Below are 6,050 nucleotides of genomic sequence, written 5' to 3'. Positions count from 1 at the left end.
GCATGAAATGAGGATCACAATTCAGAGCAAGAAGGCGCCTGGACAATTAAAGAAGCCGGGCAACAAAACAAAAACAAACAAGAAAGAAGAAACACAAGCAACGCCTTCAACAAAGATGATGGGTCCACCAAAAATTAACCAACGGTCGTTACTACAAAGATCCAGTCATCTGGGATTCGACTGCCTGCGATAATTATTCAAAAATGCTGGCATATTTATAAGGAAATCTTCTAAAGAAACGACGAGATTCTGTTGGTTAGGAGGATTACGCCTTTTGGCACAGCAATGCGTCTCTACACCTCAAGAGAAAAACAACAGACCTGATGTTTTTTTTCCCCAATCTTGCAGCATTGCTCTAATGCTGGAGGGAGGATACTTTGTGTTTCAGAGCAGTCTGGAGTAGATGGTGCTGAATCAAGGAATCTTCCCGAGATCGCTCTCTCCCTCTCCTGAGTCCTGATGGTTCTGTTTTTAAAACCCTGTTAGTGCGAACAGGGTTCCTCTCACCCCTTCTCGATGGATTGAAGGCGCAGGATCTTGCGTAATGTTCATGTACACTTAGAGAATCCCATTGCTCGGATCCGTTACTGCTATAGAGACCAGGCTAATCTCTCAACACTGGGATATTTTTTATAGCTTCACCGAGCGTGCTTCTGTGCATTCAGAAAATGGTCAGTGTTAGCGATGCTGAGTATTTACTGTACATTTACATCTGGGATTTGGCATCCTTATGTTTTGTTCTGGCGGGTTTTTTTTATTTTTAACATATATGTTGCTTCGAACGGATACTGCTATTTTAAAAAATAAAATAAAACAATTTTGTATGCCGTCACATTTGATTTTATAAATAATGTATATATTCTATTTTATTGTTACTGCAATTTCTAGCGCCGAATTGATTGGTATTCTGCAGTTCGAGAGCTGGAGGCCTACTTCCTTCGTTTCAATGAGGAGGGCGTCTATTAAACGACGGCGTTGTATTTATCGAAACCGATGCAACCACCAAATGTTACAGTTTTAAGACGGTAACATGCATTGCTGGCCATTTTTGTGTCTATGACCACAGTTCTTTTTAATAAAATTGAACTGTTTTATTTCGTGGATTACGTAAACAATTTCTGATTGTGTGCTTGCATGTTGTTAGATGATATATTCATCAATAAGGGCAAACCAGCCTTGAGGCAGAATAGAATTATTCTAGTTAGGTCGCTGTTTTCTGGTTATCTTTCCTCGTCATGGTAACTATTTTCGTCCGGAGCTGCATGGTTTTGTTTCAGTGGGAAAAAAAGACATAAAATGCAATGGCAGTAGAAGGGTCATGAGGACTCGAAACGTCAACTCTTTTCTTCTCCGCCGATGCTGCCAGACCTGCTGAGTTTTTCCAGGTAATTCTGTTTTTGTTTTGGATTTCCAGCATCCGCAGTTTTTTTGTTTTTATTTATGTTCATGGTGTGTCGCCTGTAACTCGCAATGAGTCTAATTAGCTCTACTGTTTCTCTTCCGGCCCATTGCCAGCAAATCAGATCAGCTTAGCTTGTCAAAAATAGTCATCCTTAGCAATATGACACACAGAGTCATGTGTGTGTTTTTTTTATTGTTTCTCTTTTTTTGTGTGATTAGCATATACTTCGTTCTTTTCTGTACATCTACAAAGCGTGTGGCGTTTGATATAATGTGCGTTGGGAATCATCCAAGATGATTGATAGGGATGCTTTGTTAAAAAGAGAACCAGAGTTCCAACGGGAGAAACACCATCTGGACACAAGTCTTCTTTACAATTCTATTGCCGAAAAGTCAAATTCAAACAATAGCCCAAAAAAAAAGCGTAAAGGGTTTATTATTGCAACCCAATTATTTTTTGCATTCCACAAATTATTTTCATTTTAAGCGAAGGCAAATTCTCCAAATCATTAAATTACTTCTTCGGTACTTCTAAGAGACAGCGAGAGGCAAGGACTGCAACCGACAAAATGTCTTTTTAAATTAAACTGCATCGTGTAAACCCTTCCTGTGAGCGATTCTTGTTGCAGACAATATAGATCACATGGCACCGAAATCGCCAACTGCAAGTTATGGTTGGCAGCACTCAGAACAGCAAAATCTCGCAAGATTGTTAAAATATCTGGTGTCAGAAGCGAGATTACGAGCCAACGGTTTATTAGATGTACAAGTGTGCTGCTGAATGTCACTTCGAGACACTCCGACTGGAACCCCCAGCCCAATTAGAAGATGTGGGGACCAGCTGGCTTTTCAGCTCATAATAACAACACCCATCCCAATTAGAAGATGTAGAGATCCGCTCACTGGAGTCTTCAAATTTGACATGAGTTTCCGATAGCAGAGAAAACCCCAAAGAATCCACCAAAAAATAAATCACGATTTAATCACACCATGTCAGCACCCCAATCAGAAAGCAACGAATGCCACTGTCCTTTTCTTTTGCAAGGTAAGGGGCACAAAGTATTTTATCTTCCGGCACAACAAACCGATTCCATTTTGCTGGAAGTCGAACAGTTTATCGATAATGTGATTAAATTCAATATTAGCTCACAGCATATCTGACACTTCCAGTAAAAGAAAAAACGTCAGTACAAGGTTTATTCAGATTGGTGTTGACCCAAGTGGCACCCCTCAGTTACTAATAATTGCTGACAAACTAATAAACGTTCGAAAAACAATCTTTTTATTTGCTTGGGAAGAAACTTTTTACTTCAAAGTATTTTCTTTACCAAGATGCATCTTAATACAAAGAAAAGTCTTAAAAGTGAATAAAATACACTTAGGTGTGGTTAAAGAGACAGTCCTTACAGCGGAGAGCTCTAAACAAATCAGAAAAATTAAGACTTACAGAAATAAACTCATCCTACCAACAAGCAGATTTTGGCTCATTGTTGCTGAGCAGTTACATGTGATAATACTCAAGGCATTGCCATAGTGTACTACACAAATTTCATATATTCTCTATTGGTGCTTGGTAGCTTCTGCAACCTGTGGGAGTATGAGTTTCATTGAGTTGGATCACAGTGTGATAGGTTGCAAGTGCATGCCAACAATTCCACAAATTGAGTTACCAATGTCAGTCATGCCATCATAGTGAGGGGCAAGCTTTTAGTGGAAGGAAAAAAAAAGAATATTTTAAGTATTTAGATTAGCACTACGGTGTTTCACGGAGCATACAGGGCTACGGGCCAAGTGGTGGAAAATGGGATTAGAATAGATAGGTGCTTGATGGGCGGCACGGACATGATGGGCCAAAGGGCCTGTTTCTGTGCTGTATAACTTTACGACTCTAGCTGCCCTAACTCAGTCTCAGGCTGTGCAACTAACTCAGTCATGAGCCAGCATCTCTAATTTTCTAAACTACATCTTTTCCTGCCTTCTCAACAGGAGCTAGTGTGCAGTGCTGGGGGACAAGATTGGAAGAGGGAAAGAAAGAAAACAACATGCGGCAATAATTTTTCCAAAGTAATTTTCTCAGTAATATAAATCATGAATCATATTATAAACAGGTTGCCGTACACTGCAATGCAGTCTTGGTTCTGCAGTTCCAGAGCTCAAGGCCTACTTGACAAATGAGTCAAATAATATTTTTTAATAGTAAGAACAAAGGTAATCCTAGCAGTATCAAACTTTTTTTTATTCATTCAGGGGATGTGGGCATTGCTGGCCAGGCCAGCTTTTATTGCCCATCCCTAATTGTTGTTCAGAGGGCATTTTTTTTTTTAAAAAGTCAACCACATTGTTGTGGGTCTGGAGTCAAATGTAGGCCAGACTAGGTGAGGACAGCAGATTTCCTCCCCTGAAGGACATTAATGAACCAGATGGGTTTTTATGACAATTGACAATGTTTCATGGTCATCATTAGACTTTTAATTCCAGATATTTATTGAATTCAAATTCAAACCTGGGACCCCAGAGCATTACCCTGGGTCTCTGGATTATCAGTCCAGTGACAATACCACTACAACACCGCCTTCCCCATGTTAACTGATTTGAAAATTGCTGCATAATTAAAAGATCTATTTCCTCGTGATGGCTGAAGATATTGTACTATACCAAATGCAATGATCTAACCCTTCAGTGTAATACTGTTTCTATTTATAGTCATTGGATTAAATCCTTACCTTATGTGTTACACTCACTCTATCATTAACATACACAGACCCCTTTGGAAATTTAATAGGCTTTATTCATCAAGCTCTGTTATTGCTGCTACTGATTTGTTACTATAAGCTTTATAATTGTTAAATATTCTTTTGCCCAACCATTTTCAAGGTTGTGATATTACCATGGCCAGCTTTGGCAAAAACTGCTCTGGTGCAATGCTACCTCACAAGAAAGGGCAGTTAAAAGGAAGATATTAATAAACTGAGAAAGACATGAATAAACTTGCAGAGTGGACAAGTAATTGCCAAATGAACTTCAATATAGATAAGCGTAAGGTGTACATTTTGGTAGGAAGAATAAGGAGGCCACATGTTCATTGGAAAACAAGTCTCTAAATGGGGCAGCGCAGCAGATGGAGTTGGGGGTAGAGATACGCAAATCATTCAAAGAAGCAACACAGGTTAACATGGCCACAGAAAAGCAAGGCACTGGGTTTCAGTTCCAGAGGGATGGAACTGAAAAGCAAGAAGTTATGTTAAACTAATGTAGAACCTTGGTTAGGTCACACTTGGCATACTGTGAACAGCTCTGGTCTCCATATTATATAAAAAATGAGGCACAAGAGAAAGAATAAGAAAGACTTTCTGAAACAGTAGTAGAACAATAAGGTTATATCAACAGGAAAAATTGAATAGGCTGGGTCCCTTTCTTCTAGAAAAAAGGCCAAGTGTGATCTTTAAGATTATGAAGGTGTTTGATAGGGTAGACATTGGGAGGATGTTTTCACTTGAGGATAAGACCAGAACTGAGGGTAATAAATATAAGAGAGTCACTTATAAATTCAATGGAGAATTCAGGATGAACTTCTTTACACAGAAAAAAGAAGTATTGAAGGGGAAGTTACATTAGTGCTTGAGATACAAAGAAATAGGATACGTTGATGGGGTTGAAGGATTGTGGGAGACTCATTTGAGGCATAAATGCATGGATCTGTAGGGCTGAATGGCCCATTTTTATGCTGTTATACATAGCATCCAAACAGTACATGTGATATATTGCTTGCAGTTTGATAAGAATGCATTCATAAATAACATCTTGAAAATATCTTAAACAAAATTGGGTTGTTTTATAGTGTTTTACAGTGAAATTTACATTTACAATATCTTAATCTAACCTATCCAACTAAAATTTAGAATTAAAAAAAAGATGGAAATACTCAGCAGGTCTGGCAGCATCTGTGGAGAGAGAAATAAAGTTAATGTTTAAGGTTGATGACCTTTCATCAGAACATTCTGCTGAGTATTTCAAGTAATTTTTTGTTTCTATTTCAGTTTTCCAGTACTTTGCTGTAATTTTCAGAATGTTGATTTTGATAGTGTGGCAAAAAGAAAATGTTACCAAAAATAAACTGACGTTTTCAATTATTTTAGTTAAATCTTTACTGCTCAGAACAGAGTTTTGTATATCTCTGTTTCCAATGAAAGCTGATCAGAATTATATCAGTTCTTCCTTGCAGGTTTGATGGAAATCAATATTTTTTTTCCTTCTCAGGGTGCCTGTTCTTGCTCAGTATGATTCCAAAAATACCAGCAGCAACTCTAAGAGGGAATGCTTGAAGTGTAAGCCTATACAGTATTTGTATTGTGTGTACTGTAGCTGGGTTGTCTATGAATTGAAAGAAGAATCCCAGTTTTCAATAGGACTAAAGATAGCTGCTACTATGAAAAAGAGTCCTGTAGGCAGTACAGTTTGATCACCTCACAAAATCTCAAGAGGTGTGCCTGTGAAATGAAAAGTGACATTCTTGTAATTGCTAGGACTCACATCTACAGATACTTTTGCATATTTGTAAATTCCTGTGCATAGTCTTCATCTGCTCTCCTGAAAATATCCAAATAGTCATTGATGTGAAGGTTTAAGTGACCAAGGTCAGAAGAGGAAAA

Source organism: Carcharodon carcharias, chromosome 7 (assembly GCF_017639515.1).
Source record: "Carcharodon carcharias isolate sCarCar2 chromosome 7, sCarCar2.pri, whole genome shotgun sequence".
NCBI classification, from domain to species: Eukaryota; Metazoa; Chordata; class Chondrichthyes; order Lamniformes; family Lamnidae; genus Carcharodon; species Carcharodon carcharias.
This window is presented reverse-complemented; position numbering follows the sequence as displayed.